This window comes from Balaenoptera ricei, chromosome 1, assembly GCF_028023285.1.
Source record: "Balaenoptera ricei isolate mBalRic1 chromosome 1, mBalRic1.hap2, whole genome shotgun sequence".
In the NCBI taxonomy this organism is placed as follows: Eukaryota; Metazoa; Chordata; class Mammalia; order Artiodactyla; family Balaenopteridae; genus Balaenoptera; species Balaenoptera ricei.
Window position 1 is genome coordinate 174,361,228 of NC_082639.1, and position 19,345 is coordinate 174,380,572.

Genomic DNA, 19,345 nt, shown 5'->3' on the forward strand with positions numbered 1-19,345 from the left:
TTTGCTCGTTTTGTATCTTGTTCATAATTTGCCTCAATTGCACAGGGATGCAGTAATTTTTAGTCTCTTATAATTTCTTTGTATTTTGTCGCTGGAGGAGATGTTTGTCCAGGTGCAAGCACTGCAGCAAAGGGTCCCAGGTCCCAGCCTGTCTCACTTAGAGCACTTACTCAAAAGGGTTTACCATTGAGTCCTCCCTCTGTCCCTTCCAGATGTGTATGAACCTCCTACAACTCAGAAGTGTTTTTCTCAAGGACCTGAGAGCCATGCCTTTGAACTGTAATCAGTACCGCTGGCCCGACCCAACCCTTGTCAGTTTTCACCTGAGCCCCACCTCGCCTCATTCACCCTTTAAAACCCAGTCACCTCTGCATTCACGGGGCTGGAGCTCAGTTCTTTCCCCTGCTCATCATTAGTTACTGCATAAAATCTGTTGTTACTAAAAGTTCAGCTTTGTTTCTCCTTACCAGCTCCATTCACACAAGCTCTTTGGTAAACGGTGGATTTTCTTAGAGGAGTTAAGGTTTGAGGTCATTTGTTTATTTTGTTTATTTTTCAAAGATTGTCCCTTAACCTGCAGCACGGTTGTAGAGTTTACGGAGACAACCAGCAGGCCACGTCCCACAGTCCTGATTGGTCATCCTCTGGAGAAGAGGGCCATCCTCCAGGCTGGGAGGAGAGCAGAGGAGGGCAGGAAGCCAGAGCCAAGCTCCCTTCCGCTGCTCCTTGTGCAAAGTGAAAGTCAAAACCTCCCTGCAAACGGGCCCTGTTTGAAATCCCAGGCCAGTGGACTTCTGTCTCTTCAATGAGCACACATTCTCATTATACTCAGCGGCCAAGACTTGGACTTCTTTTTCAAGTGTAGTGTTGTGAATGAGGTGTGTATTTAAACTTGCACCTGGACCCCTTCACCTCTCCAGACCCTAGACCCCATGAGTTTACCATCAGCACGAGGTCCTTAGAAGCCCATCCTCCTCACGGGCAGTAAGGAGGAACAGACAGGAGAAACATCTTGTTGATTAAGTATCTGTTCCTTTCCACACACATTTATTGATCATTCTCCCTAGATTGACCCTGGGGATTTAGTGTTTAGAAGAAGCTTCCCTGTTGTTCAGGAGCTTACGGAGCTCCTGGAAGACGGACTGGCAGGATAATGTTGGAGGGCAGGCACGGTCAAGGTGCCGTGCAAGTGAGATGAAAAAGCAGGCAAATCTCAGGACAGTGGTGTCTTCAGAGGAAGGAGCTTTTGAGCTGAGACTTGAACAAAAAGTCTTTGAGAAGGGGCCCGAGGAGGGGATCCTGGGCCAAAGGTGCACGCACAACGTGGACTGAAGGAACAAGAGGATGTGACATGTTTGGACAGCCACTAGCAATCCAGCTTTATTAGAACGTACCTGTGTATGCAGGCGGTAGGGGGAGTTGAGGCAAGGCAGGTGGGCGGGGCCAGACCACAGATGCACCTGTCTCATGTTAATGTGGAGACACCTCAGGATGCAGAACAGCAGTGAGGTGTGATCAGACTTGGGTGTTAGAAGGTCACTTTGGCTGCTCTGGGAAGGAATAATGCCAAAGGTGGTTAAATGAGGGGCTAATGCCCTAGATCAGGCTGAAGTAATCCCGAATCAGGGATTCAGATTAACCTTGAATTAACCTGTTCTTCAAGGAGATCTGGTTCCTTTTAGAGAGAATGGTATTTAGAAATCAAGATCTGGACTACAGGTGTTCTCATTGCTATTGGGTTGCTTCTAGGCCCATTCAGTGGGCAGAAATAGGAATTATAAACTTTATACCACAGGGTAATTTCTTATCTTTCTCCACTCCGTATTCTGTCCCATTTCTTCCACAATGAGAACCTGGTCCCCAACAACATCATTATATTCTACAAGGCACACAAAGTAGATTTAAGTTATACAATACCACTACCAGCAATGAATCTACTAAGTGAATTTTAAGATTTCCAGCTGACAGAACAAGGAAATACACGTGTGTGTACTAAACCCATGTATGCACATATCTATCTATAAATATTTCTATAGATAGCTATCTGTATCTTTATTAAGCTAAACATGAGTTCATACTGATGTCTCCAACTCTAATCCACTACCTATAGATCATTCTAGACTCTTCCCCTTGCTTATCTGAAAACCTTTAAACAAATGGTCCAGATATGTTAGCTAGTAAACTTTGGAGGTCAGAAATTAATGAATCTGATTTTCCCCTTCAGGAAAACAGTCACAGTTTGTTCCAGTTATCTGAATTAAATCACATTCAGGATCAAGAACACTAAATACTTAGTAGGGATATATTCTGGCTCCCCTGTTCCCACAGGTGGGATGGTGCTGGGATCCTGAGAAGACCATTAATGGCCCCAGCAAGTGCTGGAGCTGGGTACCTAGTGATGACCACTTCCTGTGTCCTCAGAGCACCCAACCTGTATTAACCCTCACTCTTAGAGTTTAATGCTGGAGAGCAAGAAGCTGAACATCCTCTGAGTGTCATTGTTTAATTTCTATTTATTTTATCCAATAATAGCAGAAATATAACCCTTGTTTTCCAAGTCTTAACTACTACTGAGAAATGAATGGTGGATTACAGGCTACAGGTATATTTGGCCTACACCGCAGAACAGGTGACTTGTTCCACGTGCACTTTGACCTCTCCCCTCTCCCACGCTGTTCCCTTGGGAGATGGAACATTAGGAGGCTCCTCCCCACCCAGCTTCTAGGCATCACTGCATGATAATATGATGTTGACATTGTTACAACTTAACTTCTTGTTGCACGCTGCCACCATCGCACCGCACCATCGTAATACAGTCAGGCTTCAATCCCCAACCTCCAAATCTTTTGTTTGTTTCTTTTTTGAGTGTTGAGACCTTTCCCATTTTTCTGTTTCACACTTACCCGTCCTCAGCTGAGACTATAGAATAAATCCTTCCAGGCTGAGCCTAGAAGTTCTTTAGAGAAGCATGTGCTGTACTGCATTACTAACTACCATTCTAGCCAGTCCAGCGTCTGGAGCAATAACCTGAGCACTGACTACTCCTCAGACCCAAAATCTGATGAAAAATTAAACCAGGGATACAATGTATGGGGTCATAGTTGGTTCCAATCTTAATGGATAAGAAAACATTATTATCACGGTTGCAGAAGAGAATTGCAACTTCTTTTAATGTATATCCAAACATTGATATGTTAATATATTAATAGAATTTATTTCATTTAATTCTGATAACATTTCATTTATCTGATGCTCATATGGTTCCTTTCTAGACAACTGATTGCGGGAAGAGAAGTGTATGTTTGCCCCCTCACCAATGGCTCTGTTTTAATGTTTATCTCAAGTGAGTTTCCAGACTTCGGGTAACACCCTCTCCCAGAGACCAGTTTCATCTTCTCTTTAAGTTTGGAGCAGGGTGTTGGTGCTGAGTTTGGATCTTGCCGGTCTTGGAATGATGTTAAAACTGTGACCACAGAGTGAGCCACATACATAAATTAAATAAAGAGGGGTGCATTTAAATATCTGCAAGATGTGTGGCCCAGCTAATGAGGAAGAATTTGAAAAGAATGCAAAATGGAATCAAGCAGTACCTTGATTGTTTGAACTCAGTAAGTGCTGTATCAACCTGGCTGTGATTGCATACTCATCAGTAGAACACTGTGGAATAGGGGAAAGGCCACCCCATTAATAGGACATGAACTTGAAGTTCCTGCTTGGCATAATAGCTGATAAAAGAGTAGTATCCAGGGATAAGAAAAATCTTTTGGGATATCTGTAGCTTCAGAACCCCCATCCCACCAGAGTCTTTTTTTTAAAAATATTTATTTATTTTTGGCTGCACTGGGTCTTAGTTGCAGCACACGGGATCTTTAGTTGCGGCATGGGAACTCTTAGTGCGGCATACATGCGGGATCTAATTCCCCAACCAGGGATTGAACCCAGGGCCCCTGCACTGGGAGCACAGAGCCTTAACCACTGGACCACCGGGGAAGTCCCCCACCAAAGTCTTTATTCAACTTAAAATCTCATCCACCTTTGATAATAACTCCAAAATCCAAAATTACTCAATGAAATAACAGTAAGATTTAGAATTAACTACAGAGATAATATAGAAGTAAAAGTTACTATATTAATGTTAAATACAGGAATGATCCTTGCATATTCGGTATTGTAAGTATTTGTAGTACTTAACAGAGCTTAACATATTACAGAATAGTTTGGAATACTAGAGATTCCAACTTAAATTATGTAATTGTTTACTTGATTTAGATTTTTTTTAATGACTAAATGTCATAACTTGAAAAATATCCTAGGATTGTAAACAGTATCGGGAAATTTAAGGGAACCTAAGCATTTCCATGTTTATAAGTTTAATTTATTAGATTACAAGAGCTATTGAAATACTTGGGAAGGTCTGTTTGTAAGTCAAACAACAGAAGTACTTAAAAAGAAAAACAACACATTGAAGAATGAAATTCAAAAGTCTGTAAGGCCAAACTTTAATCAAAAGTCCCCTTAAAAAAAGTGATTGTGAAAAAAAAAAAAGTAAAATAAAAGAAGAAGCAGCTATGTAAAGTGAGCATAAAAATTAAGGAGATTTCTGAATTTGAAAATTAAGTAAATAAAATGCTAGTTAAAATAATAATAATGGTAATGATCATAACACCTTGCATTTTACAGGACTTATTTACGGAGTAATTTGACATTCCTCGAGATAGGGGTTGAAGTTTGAGAGAAAGCTGTAAGTTGAACCGTGATGGCAGGAGGAGTGGTAGATGACCTCGACAGAGCTGTGTGTCCGTCTATAAAGTCCCCACTGAGTGGAGGGATCAAGGCACACTCACCATGGCTCAGAATCTTTCTTTTAGCCCTTTAAAGCAGAACGTCTAACTTTTCTGTGTCCAAGAGTTGACTGGACTCAGGGAAGAGAATGATGATGAAAACGTCCTGCTCTTTTATCCATTGGCACTGAGAGATAGCTCTGCAGGCCCACAAGCTTGTGCATCAGTGTGGCGAATACCTCCTCTTCCTCCCAATGGGGACTGAACAGGGAAAACAGCCAACTCACAGGGTTAGCTGTGTGTTAGCCGGGCACCTCCCCTTCAGGCTGCAAGGAGGAGACCCATCCAGATTACATTAGAGTTAGGCAGGTTTGTGGTTGGGACACCCCGGGAAGTAATGCTTCAGCTGCCAAACGTGGATCCCAGAACATCCAGAGGCTGAGGGCTCAGCAGTCCAGTGGGGGAGAGAGCGACTTTCACTCCAGCCCTGCTGTGTGCTAGACGTTGGTCCTTAGTCTTTAATAATGACTAGTCTCAGATCTCAAGGGGCCAGGAACCTGCTGAGGATACACATGAGTAAACAGGCAATTAGGTTACAAGGGGAGAAGAATTAGAGGAGGGGAAGGGAGGGGGTTCTTGGAACCCACTGGACACTGGTGCCCACTGCTAACAGAGGCGCTGAGGCCCGACTGATCAGAAACATTTTGCTAAACGAAGAGAGGGTGAGGGAAGAGGGTGACAGAGAGCAGGGCCTTCTGAGGACCTAAATTCAGCATAGGCTGGAAAACAGGGGGCAAAGGCTGGGTGTAGGGAGAGGACTGGGAAGATAAACCAGCCCAGGTAGTAGAAAGAATTACACTGCGTATAAAGTAATGTGGACTTTATCCAGATTTATATACGATGAGTAACATCATTTACTGATAAAAGAGAAACTGGTGGCTGGAAACCTGGAGGGATGGAAACTTTTCACTTGTACACAATTTATACCTTTTGCATTTTGAACAGTGAAAATTATTACTTATTCAAACTATTCAAAAATAAAAGCATTTAAAAATATACTTTTAAACTATCCTACTTACAACGAATCTAGCTGTATATTAGGCCCTGGGTGAGCAAAACCTACCCTATCAGTTTCTAACCTATGAGGTGTTTTCAACACTTTATATCCCCTCAGAGACACAGCCCACAGGTGGATTCCCAATGTCCAAGATGTATAAACAAATAATTATAACATAAGCGAAGTGATTGTTATCCTAGAGATATGGGCTTAGAACTTTGAAAGCACAGGTTTGGGGGTAGGCAACATACTATGCCTGAAGGCTTGGGGAGGTATCCTGTAAATGGGGTTTTGGTGGGAAGTAACATGTAAACTGGGTTTTGCAGAATGCTTAGGAGCTTTAAAAAATAGAAAAGAGAGGAAGAAAACCTCAAAGAGAAATAGAATTTTCTGAAAAGGCCTGAAATATTCTTGGAGGAAAATAGTTTGGTATGATGTTCAGGGCAGCATGGGAAATAGTAGGAGGTGAGGCCATCAGTCAGGATGAGGCCAGATTGTGCAGGCTTTGCATGTTGTACTGGGGACTATGGATTTCTTTCCCAAATACACCCTCATGGACATTGGTATTCTGGAAGCCGCTGAATATGTACCTTTATGATAATTTACTTTTTTCCCAAATAGCCGAAAAAAAAAAACAATGGAAAGAACATTTTCTATTTTGCGTTTTTCCTCCAAAATTTTGACTGAAATCTCCTAGTTTCAGCGGGTTAATATAAGAAGTTTAAAAAAAAATCAGTATGACAAGCAAATATAAATGGGAAACCTGAGAAGCAAGTGAATTCGCTTGTTCTTTTTTTTCTCCTTGTGAAATATGTTCATAGTTGCCATTTTTATATTTTATATAAAATGTTTCTGTTACCAAGACCGTTCTTTGTTTATGTGTTGGGATTAACTAATATAAATACTTTTCATCTTTTCCATGGAAATCAAGGCTTCCTGATGGTTTGCAGGCCCAAACTCTCGCCCACGGCTTGTTTTCTTTGGCTTATACAATTGGTTTTGGTTTTGGTTTTTTTCAATAAGGAAGTTTCTAGCTTGTCTTGAAAAATCAAAATAGCTGGTAATGCATGGTCTATTTTCTGCATGACAATAGTCAGCTGGACGTGACTGGAGCCTGTTGCCTGCAGGCATCACCCCCCCCCACCCCACCCCGTGTAGGGCCCCAGTTCCAGCCCTCCCTGAGTTCAACCCCACTCACTCCACTGAGCCTTTGGGTTTGCCCTGGGTCTATGGAGCAATTGCTCCTGATTTCCACCAGAGAGGGCTGTGATCAACGTTTCAGAGTGAAGGACAGGGAGGAAGTGCTGGGAGCTGATTCTACCCGGCAGCGAAAGGAAGCCCTCCTTTCCTTCCTGGAGAGTAAGTCTTAATGCACAACTTCCCTTGAGGCAACTCAGTGAAGAGTCAGGACCAAGAGCTACTTGCAAGCCAAGTATTTTGAAATAGAAGGTGGAGAAACAAAGCACACTTTATGTTACCCTTGACACTTGAATAATACTTTGCAGTCAATACAGTTCTGTCAGAGACAGAATGTTATTTGGTCCTCACAGCAATCCTGTGTCAGAAATAGGATACGGTGTCTATCTCTGTGCCAGTGAGACAGAGAATCCCTTGTCTCGCCTAAGAGCACCCAGCCAGCAGGTGCCCCACTGCGGTTGCTTCCTCACTTTCCCTTTGGTGGAGAGACAAAGACCCTGGACAAAGCCAGGGTACCAAGAATATGTGGCTGGAGGAACGGAGCAAGGAATGGACAGACCAGAGAAATTTGAGATGTGTCCGTCACAGCCGACTTCCTCATTGTGAGGTGGCCTTCCGTCGGCGCTAGGATTGTGTGCCTACCTATGAACCTTGGGCACAGTTGAATCTCAGTTTATATTTGGTGAATAAATAGATGATCCAAGGAATTCACTGGGCCTCTTCCTATACGGGAAGGGCACTAATATTCCATTGATGTCAAAGGCAAAACTGTAGGGGCTTGGGCCAGTGATCCTGAGGGACAGGGACCTTCTCTCCTCTGGCCAACCTCTTCCAGTGGTCGTGGCTGCGCGTCTTTGCAGCTTTGATTGTGAGGATGTTATCAGCCAGGATGCAGAATCCTGCTTCCTCTCCCAGTTTTCGGTCGCTTTTCCTCTGTGTTTGTTTTCTTTGGCTGCTGCAGGGAGATTTGCTTTTCATCTGAGCAGCACGTGTTCTTCTCGGAGTGAAGAATGAGGCTGTAGCAGGATACCATTGTCTGGGAAGGGAAGAGAATCTCCTTGATTGGGGCTGTCCTTTCCAAAACACGGCCCCTCTGTCGTCAGTACCTGTTGCCGTGTCTCTCCAATGTCCCTTTCTCCCCTTATTCCCCCAAGAAGAAATTAAGCAAGGTGTCTCCTCACCCACAGTTAGTCACAAAATAACCTCTATTTCCCAGGTCCTCTTTCATTTTATGTATGTATGTATGTACTTATGTATTTATGCATTTATTTATTTAACCTGCCAAAGTCTTGAACATCATTAGTATGACCGGAAAATAACGGCTTAGGTATGATTTACGGTACAACACTTGAGTAGCAAGCATTGTCATGTTCTGTTTTGAAATTGAGATGCAATTCACATACCATGAAGTTCACTGTTTTAAAGTGTACAGTACAGTAGGCTTTAGAAACTTCACTGTATTGTGCAATCATCACCTCTATCTCATTCCAGAACATTTCCATCACCGCAGAAACTCCATACCTGTCAGGAGTCAGTTCCAACTCCTCCCCCGCCCTCGCATCCCCTGAGAACCACTAATCTGCTTCCTGTCTTCATGGATTTGCCTATTCTGCACACTTTATGTAATAGGAATCATACAGCATGTGGCTTTTTGTGTTTGGTGTCTCTCAGTGTAATGTTCTCAGGGTTCATCCACGTTACAGCCTGTGTCAGCACCTCATTCCTTCTTGTATAAATGTATGTACCACATTTTGTTTATCCATGCATCAGTTTCCACTTTGAGCTATTATTCATAACGCTGCTATGAATATTCCTGTACAAGTTTTGTGAGACTGTTTGTTTTCAATTCACTTGACGATATGCTAGGACGGAATTAAGCGGGTCATATGGTAACTCTGTGTTTGACTTTTTGAGGGACTACTAAACCGTTTTCCATAGTGGTTGTACCATTTTACATTTCTCACCAACCATATATGAATTTCCCTTCTACTTTTTCCCAGTTTTCTTGAGATATAATTGACTATAACATTTTACTAGTTTAAGGTGTACAACATAATGATTTGATATTTCTGTATATTGTTAAATGATTCCTACAAAACATTTAGTCAAAATCCATCACCTCACATAGTTACAATTTTTTTTTTCTTTCTTGTGATGAGAACTTTTCAGATCTACTCTCTTAGCAGCTTTTAAAATACAATACAATACTGTTAACTATAGTCACCTTGCAGTGCATTACATCCTCAGGACTTATTTATCTTGTAACTTTGGAAGTCTGTACTTTTAAAAAAATATTTATTTATTTTCCTTATTTTTTTTTTGGCTGCGTCGGGTCTTAGTTGCAGCACACGGGATCTTTGTTGAGGCATGCGGGATCTTTTCATTACTGTGTGCAGTCTGCTCCGGTTTCTCCCTAGTTGCTGTGTGTGGGCTTCTCTCTAGTTGTGGCGTGCGGGGGTTTTTTTTCTCTCTCTAGTTGAGGCGCGTGAGCTCAATAGTTCTGGCGCACGGGCTTAGTTGCTCCACGGCACGTGGGATCTTAGTTCCCCGAACAGGGATCAAACCCGCATCCCCTGCATTGGAAGGTGGATTCTTTACCACTGAACCACCAGGGAAGTCCCCGGAAGTCTACTTTTTAACCACTTTTTATTCTTACCTCTTATCATCCGATATCCCTTTCATTCTTAAGCCAAGCAATTAAGGGATTGTCTGTGTGGTCTTAGGTGAACTTACATTGTCAAAGAGGTTAAACAGAGTCAAACGCTAGTTAAAATCGTAAGGACAGATTTTAATCAGTAATAGCTGTTGCAATAAGGAAAAGGGTCCAACATGAACTGAATCCAGCTTCGATCTGTACAGAGGAGACTGGGCAATTTAAGGAGAGAATGAAAGAGTAGGCAAGCAAGTGAGCAGGGGCTCAGAAGAGTCATAGAATTGAAAAACTACAAAAAGTGAGAAGGGGGCTTAGTCTTGTGAAAATCATCTGGATTGCTAACTGGGGCTTATCTTCCCACAGAGGCTGAGAGACAGGGGCCCTATCTTTAGATGTGGGCTGGAACAAACAGTAAATTCTTTCTTCCAGCAGCCTTGAGTTTCTCAGGCAGACACGTGAATGGGGAGCCAGGATCATTCTAGGTATTCAGCCCTGAGCTGTTAGAAACTATGTTTTAGTGTTTGCTTCAGTCTATACAGGCCAAGGTTGAGATCTAGCCAAGTCAGAGGAGCCTGGCTAGAGTTTGGTCAAAGGGAGAATGAAGAAATGTGAGGGGAATCTTTCTCTAGAACTGTCCTCTTTTCATGTTCCCCTCAAAGTATACAATGAAACTTAACACTGATATCATCAACTAATTCATTTTAAAATGGGCTCAATGCATCCTGCTATAGAGATTCCATCAACTTAATAGACAACTCATATACAGCATGGCTCAACCATTGAGAAGTAGCCAGAGTTGTATGTTTTCATGGATGTGGAATGGGAACACAGAACTGAAATCTGTACAAGGCCCGAGCAGGAACGCTGCGGGTGGGGTGTCAATCTGACACCATCCTAAATGTGGAAAACACAACAGGAAATAAATTCGCCTGAATGATGTGCTAAAACACTTGTTGACACTAACAGAAGGAATCCTGGCTGATTTTAGATTAAAACTTCTAACAAAGAAGCTTTGGAGAGTGAATGTTCTTGGGCGGAGAATGCTGCTTTATAACTAACTCCACAATCGCTACCATTGAAAGAGTCTTTCGTGATAAATAGGAAGTCAGATAAACTCTCTCGCTTTGGACAAGAGCCTCTGACAGCTTAAAAATGTGTAGCCCCTCACCACCCCGCTGCTCTCTCTGGAAGCAGCCACATAGCACAGGGAGATCAGCTTGGTGCTTTGTGACCACCTAGAGGGGTGGGATAGGGAGGGTGGGAGGGAGGGAGATGCAAGAGGGAAGAGATATGGGAACATATGTATATGTATAACTGATTCACTTTGTTATAAAGCAGAAACTAACACACCATTGTAAAGCAATTATACTTCAATAAAGATGTTTAAAAAAAAAAAATAGGGAACCAGTAGATTTAGTAACATCCCGCCCACCCTACCCCATCTCTGTCTTCCCTGCACAAATCTCTTTCACTCTTTATTTGTTCACCATTAACTGTTATATTGATACACATGAATTGTGACTGAGCATTTATTATATGCAAGATTCTATAGGGTTACAAAACAAATTTGGAGGCATTCTTCTCCCTAGAAACTTACAATCAATTGTGTAAAATAAATGTATAAATAAACAAATAAATATAATACAAGCTGAAAGCCGTAAACTTCATGTGGGAGTTCGGAATCTAGTGATTCAAAGGAAGGAGAAATCACTTCTGGCTGGAATCAAGAGAGAGAGTCCTTCCTTGTTGTTGAAAAAAGCCAAAAAAAAATCACCCTTTTGTGTTTTGTTTGTTTTGGGGTTTTTTGGCCGCATCATGTGACTTGCGGGATCTTAGTTCCCCGACCAGGGACTGAACCCAGGCCCTCAGCAGTGAAAGTGCGGAGTCCTAACCACTGGACCACCAGGGAATTCCCCCCAAAAGTACCATTTTGAATGGGGAGCTCACCATAGTACCAGGACAGCTATTAAGAGAAGTTTAAAAGGAAATGCACAATCAGATTAATCAGATTTGGTGTGATTGCTGCTAGATACCCAGTTAGAGGAAGAGGGAATATTTATATGTGTCACATCTAGGGCTTATTTCCTTCCCTTTGCGGCTTGAGTAGTTCTTTTTTTAAGGCCTAAAAGCCCATCTTTTGTCCAATTAGTTCCCCTAATTAAAAGCATCATGATGACAAATGCTTGCTCTCATATCCTGCATTTTTCCTAATCTAATTACACTGCTTCTAGATATTTCCTTCCAGTTCAAAGTTTTTACAACTTGTTTTAACACTTAAGAACAATGAGTAAAGGACCAGCTTTCACTAATCATATATATAAGGATGTATGTGCCTTAGGATTTTTATATTCTTTGGGGAAGGCCTAGATTTCAAGGGTCATAGAGGAAGCCCACAAGTCTAGAGCCTAGAACTTTTCTAGCCAATTACTAGGATATTAATGGGAAAAAAATTCCAAAAACTCACAAGGACTCATAAGAGAAGCATCAGAATCTCCCCACGCTGGCTCTCTTTATCATAGCCTGGTTGGGTGGTGTGTGGGGTAATGGTGACAGAGTGGGTTAATTAGGAGAAGATACTGCAATAAAGAAACATAAGCCTCATCTTAAAAAACTTCAGGAGAGTTTCACTACTTTATCTTGGCTTGACATGGTACAGAACCCACTTCCATAATCTATTCATGGAACCAGTTATATCTGGTAGGTGCTAAGGATCTAATGATAAACAGGTAGAAACAATCCTGCCTTCAAGGTGGCCATGATGAGATCCATAATGTTTCCCAAGTTCATTTAGACCAAACTGATCGCTTCCTTTTTTGCAATATCTTGAAGATCTGAGAAAGCAATGACTCAGAGTCTCTGGCAGTCTTAACAACAGTCATTATAAAAACAGAGGTTTGGTTTATAGTAATAATAGACTAGAAAACTCAGACACATACAAGAATATTTTTGGCAACATTATTGGCGATAGCCAAAAACAACCCAGATGTCTATCAACAGTGGAATGGATAAATAAATTGCGTGAATGTGGATCAATATCCAGAGTTGCTACAATACATTATTTTTATTTATTTATTTTTTATTATTATTTTTTATTAATTTATTTATTTTGGCTGTGTTGGGTCTTTGTTGCTGCGTGTGGGCTTTCTCCAGTTGTGGCGATCGGGGGCTACTCTTTGTTGCGGTGCAAGGGCTTCTCACTGCCATGGCTTCTTTTGTTGCGGAGCATGATCTCTAGGTGCACAGGCCTCAGTAGTTGCGGCATGCAGGCTCAGTTGTGGCTCATGGACTCTAGAACGCAGGCTCAGTAGTTGTGGTGCACGGGTTTAGTTGCTCCGCGGCATGTGGGATCTTTCCAGACCAGGGATCGAACCCATGTCCCCTGCATTGGCAGGTGGATTCTCAACCACTGCACCACCAGGGAAGTCCCCAATACATTATTTTTAAATATCTAGTTTTCAACACAAAAATTATGAGACTTGCCAAAAACTGGGAAGGTGTGACCTATACACAAGAAAAAAAGTGGGCAACAGAAATTACCTTTGATTACCTTCTGATGTCAGACTTACCAGAAAAATACTTCATAGCAGATATTATAAATGTGTTCAAAGAACTAAAAGAAAAGATGCTTAAACAAATAAGGAAAGATATGATGACATTGTCTCATTAAATGTAAAGTATCAATAATGAGACAGATTTTTTTGTTTTTTTTTAAGTATAACTGACCTACAACACTATGTTAATTCCTGTTACACAACATAGTGATTTGATATTTCAATAAGTCTAGTTACAATATGTCACCATACATAGATATTACATAGTTATTGACCATATTCCCCACTCTGTGCACGTCATACCCATAACTCATTTATTTTATAACTGGAAGTTTACACCTCTTAATCTCCCTCACCTATTTCTTTCCTCCTCCCTCTCCCCTTCTTCTCTGGTAACCATCTGTTTGTTCTCTGTATCTTTAACTCTGTTTCTGTTTTGTTATATTTTTTTATTTGTTTTGTTTTGTTAGATACCACATATAAGTGAAATCATAGAGTATTTGTCATTCTCTGTCTGACTTATCTCGCTTAGCATAATACTCTCTAGGTCCATCCATGTTGTCACAAATGGCAATATTTCATTCCTTTTTATGGATGAGTAATATTCTTTTGTGTGTGTGTATATATATGTATACCACATCTTTATCAATTCATCTACTTATGGGCACTTTGGTTGCTTCAATATTTTGGCTATTGTGAATAATGCTTCAATGAACATAGGGAGGCATATATCTTTTCTAGTTAGTGTTTTTGTTTTCTTTGGATAAATACCCAGGAGTGGAATTGCTGGATCATAGATATTATTTTTTAATAATGGAAAAAAGTGGAAACTCAGTGTTGAAAAATACAATAACAAAAAATGAAAAATTTACTAGAGAGTTCAGCAGTAGATTTGAGCTGAAGAAAGAATCAGTAAGTTTGAGAACAGATCAATAGAGATCATGCAGTCTGAAAAACAGAATAAAAATGAATGAAGAAAAATGAACAGACCCTCAGAGAAATGTGGGATACCATTAAGTGTATCAGCATACAAGTAATGGAAATACCAGAGGGAGAGGAAAGAAAGGAGCAAAAAAGAATATTTGAGGAAATAATAGCTGAAAACTTTGCAAATTTGATGAAAAACATCAATATACAAATATAAAAGCCCAACAAACTCCAATTATGATAAACACAAAGAGATCCACAGCCAAACAAATTATACTCAAAATGTTGAAAGACAAAACAAAGAGAAAATCTTGAAAGAACCAAGAGAAAATGATGCATCGTATATAATGGAACCACAATATGATTAACTTCTGACTTCTCATCAAAAACAATGAAGGCAAGAAGGCAATGGGATGACATATTCAAAGTACTGAATGAAAAAAATAACCCTGTCAACCAAGAATTATATATCCAGCAAAACTATCCTTTAAAAATAAAACTGAAATAAAGACATCCTAAGATAATTAGAAACAGAATATTTATTGCTAGCAGACTAACCTTAAAATAAATGCTAAAAGAAGTTCACACTGAAAGCAGTGACTCCAGACAGTAATTCAAATCCACTCAGAAAAACAGAGTGCTGGTAGAGGTAATTATGTAAGTAATTATTAAAGACAGCATAATTGAATATTTTTTCTCTGTTCTTCCCTTAACTGATTTAAAAGGCAATTATAGGGCTTCCCTGGTGGTGCAGTGGTTGAGAATCTGCCTGCCAATGCAAGGGACACGGGTTGGAGCCCTGATCTGGGAAGATCCCACATGCTGCGGAGCAACTAGGCCTGTGAGCCACAATTACTGAGCCTGCGTGTCTGGAGCCTGTGCTCCGCAACAAGAGAGGCCGCGACAGTGAGAGGCCTGCACACCGCGATGAAGAGCGGCCCCCGCTTGCCGTAACTGGAGAAAGCCCTCACACAGAAACGAAGACCCAACACAGCCAAAAATAAATAAATAAATAAATAAAATTTTTTAAAAAAGCAATTATATAAAACAGTATGTACATAAATGTATTTCTGGTACTGTAACATATAAAACATAATATGTTTGACAATAACAGCACAAAGAGGTTTTGTGGGAACAAAACCACCTTGGAATAAGGAAATAACACCAGGTGATAACTCCAATCCAAAGGAACATATGAAGAGAACCAGAGATGGTAAATAAGAAGCTGAATGTAACAAATCCTCTAAATTTATATTGTTTTCTTTTCTTCTCTCAGCTTTTTAAAAAGGCATAAAATTATATAAAGTAATAATTATAACAATGTATTGTTGGGTTTGTAACATACGTAGACATAAGCACAGTAAGAAGAATAGCACAAAAAAGGGGAGGGTAGAGTAGAGGTATATAGAACCAGCATTTCTAAACACACTGGAGTTTAGTTAGAATGAATCTGATATAGATTCTGATAAGTTAAGATACATATTGTAAGCCTTGGGCAAACACTAAGAAAATAACTAGAAATATACATATTTAAAGGAACTAAAATGTTACACTGGAAAATATTTGTGTAATACAAAAGAATAAAACAGACACTTTAGATTCAAAGATCCAAAAAGCATTTTTAAATAAACCTGAAAAATGTATCTTGCAAATAACAACCCATGAGAGCACAATAACAGCACAAAGAAGTTTTTTGGGAACAAAAGCGTGTTGGAATAAGGGAACAATGCTGATAGTAACTCTACCCCTAAAGAACAAAGGAAGAGAACCAGAATTAGTATTAGCATAGCTTGTGTAGCTCTATTAGTAATCAGGCAATATAGACTTAAAAATATGTTACTAGTGATAAAGAGGGGTATTTTATGATAAAAGAATCAAGCCTGAAAAAATGTGAGTATTGAAATAATAGAAAATATGTTCTCCAACCACAGTGCAGTGAAACTGGAAAGTCAATACCAGAAAGAAATTTGGGAAATTCATGAATATGTGTAAACTAAACAAAATACTTCTAAATAACAAATGGTTCAAAGAAAAAATTACAAGGGAAATTAGAAAACACTTTGAGATAAGTGAAAATGAAATCACAACATACCAAAACTTATGGGATAAAACTATAGTAGTACTTAGAGGGAATTTATACATGTAAATGCCGATATTTTCAAAAACGAAAGATCTCAAATTGATCATCTAAACCTCTACCTTAAGACTTTGGAAAAAGAAGAAAAAGTAAACCTAAAGTTAGCAAAAAGAAGGGAATAATAACTATTATAGCAGAAATAAATAAAATAGAGGATAGGAAAAATAAAGAAAAACAATGAAACCAAAAATTCAATTAAAAATAGGCAAAGGATTTGAATAGATATTACACCAAAGAAAATATACAAATGCCCAGTAAGCACAAGAGAAGATGTCATTAGTCACTACAGAAGTGCAAATCAAAACCACAGTGAGATATCAAGTCACACCCACCAAGGTGGCTATAACCAAAAAGATAATAACAAGTGTTGTTGAAAATGTGGAGAAATTGAAACACTTATACATTTTTGGTGGGAATGTAAAATGGTACACTCAGTACAGTTTGGTGACTCCTCAAAATGTTATACATGGAGTTACCATGTGACCCAGCAATTCCACCCACAGGTATATACCCAAGAAAAATGAAAACATATATCCACACAGAACACGTAACATATATCCACACAGAACACGTAACATATATCCACACAGAACACGTAACATATATCCACACAGAACACGTACACGAACATTTATAGCAGCATCATTTGTAACCAAAGCATAGATGTTATGACTTTGTTAAATTAGCATGTGTTAAGTGGAGCACAGAGTGCTAGATGGTGAGCTGCAGTTCAACAATAGACCACAAAAGAAAGGGAAATAGAGAAGATTATCACTCACCAGTCCTAGAGGAAGTACATGCCAGGCCCCAAGGGTCCACGTGGGGAGGTGAAGTCAGGGTACAGACAGAGAGAGAGACAAGACCAAGGGCACATGCCTCTCTTAGGGTCTGAGGGTAGAGTGCTTTGGGGTTCCCAGGCTAAGGTTAGATTGGTTAATTCAAATTTAAGAAGCGGGGTTTTGTTAAATCCCACAGTGGTCTTTTCTAAGGGGCACATAAGGCATACAGGCTCTGGGAGACGGTGGAGGCTTTTGGTCACAAAGGCTGTTGGGTAGTGACATCAGAAATGGGCTGCTATCCAGGGCATATGCTTGCATATGAGAGGTGCGGGTGTCAGTTTAAGGTCCCTGGAGGCCACTTGGCCAAACAAAATGGATGCCAAGGCAGCAATCCCGTGGAGTAGCTTAGCTAAACTCGTGACAATGAAACAACCCAAATGCCTATCAACAGGTGAGTGGCTGAACAAAATGTGGTGTGTTGATACAATGGAATTTTATTCAGCCACTTAAAGGAATGTGGTACTGACACATGTGGGAATGTGGATGAACCTTGAAAACATATCGTTAAGGGGAAGAAGTCTGTCACAAAAGGTCACATCTTCTATGGTTTCATGTATATAGAACGTCCAGAATAGGAAAATCCATAGAAAGATGAAGTAGATTAGTGTTTGTCTAGAGCTGGGAGGAAATGGGGAGTGATCGCTAACGGGCACATGATTCCTTTTGAGGGTGATAAAAAGGTTCTAACTTTGATTCTGGAGATTTTGCACAACCCTAGGAACATAGTAAAGTGATTGAATTATGCACTTTGAATGGATAAACTGTATGGTATGTGAATGATAATCAATCTGATTTGAAAAAACACTGACTTTATATACAGCAATAGCTTAGGAACGGGGTTCATGTTCTAGTTGGGAACGCAGATTCCTTTCATACAAAAATAAATAAAACTGCAGTTCAATATACGGATATAAAATGAGTGACACTCTCAGAGCTATGGGATTGTCAGGCAGGAGAGGTCCCCCAGGTGGAGAGACTGTTTTAGAAAAAGCTAGAACTTCAGCTGAGCCTGGAAAGGTGAAGATTCATTCCTAGGAAAGTCGGGAGAAGCCAGATGTGTGGCCTTGCAGGCGCGTCACGTCATGGACCGGGCAAAAAGGATGCAACTATGAAGGATGCCTCAGAAAGTTTGGCCCCAGCTCAGGGTTTCTATAAGGAAGCAATGGAAATTTTTTAGAGTCCATTTGATAGGTTAAAACGGTATATTTTTGTGCTAATTTGCATTTCTTCTATTATAGTGAGGAGGATCCATATGTTTATTAGTCATTTTATTTGACAGACGTTTGTATATTTGTGAGGTTTCTTTCCACTGAAATGTTTTCCTTTTGTCTTACTAATTTTGTAGAGTTCTTTATAAATTAATTAGTATATATTATAATTTATAATACATACATATAGGGCTTTTAAAAAATATTTAAGTCACAATTCTATCTAAATTTTGGATGAGCCTATGGCATGGTATAGGGATTTTTTTTTTTTTATATATATAAATAGCAAATTGTCCCAGAATCATTTATCAAGCAATCCATCTTTTCTACATGGATTGAAAATGCCTCTTTCATTACATAAACAGTAGATCCAAGTAAATGGGTCCCATTTTCCCTCTGGTTTCTCATGCTCCCTGGCACACCATGATGTCATGCAATTCGGAAAGCACCTTGCAAAGATTTATCTCAAAGAGAAAGTCGGAAATCTCCTAAATAAATGATAGATAATAGAAGATCATGGTGCATGCCACACAGTCACTTCCGATGATGTTGTGGACGACCTAGAATGATCTGGCAAATGCCCACCGTAGTATCTTCGGCTGGTGGAATTACCAATGTTTTTCACTTTCCTCTTTTCTTCCATTCAAATCTTCTGCGACTAAAATATTCGGAAGACAAACAATAAATGTTAATAAGACAAAAACGCTTTCAAGAATTTAAATCCCTGAAGGTTTAAAAGAACTCAGACACAGGCATGTCTGGGTCCTGCACACAGAGTTATACCAGGTTCAGCAGCTGCTGGAGTTGGTCGTACCAAAGTCCACGTGGCGGGCTCCCCCAGGGAGATCACCTCAGATGCCTGAGGCCCTGCCATCATGATCCGTCTCAACCCTACTTCCCACAGCTGGCACTCCCCTCCCTACTCCTCCTGAGAGGACACCAGATGAATCATCCCTTAATTGCATAACAAGGGCAACGGGCCGGGTAGAAAGCGG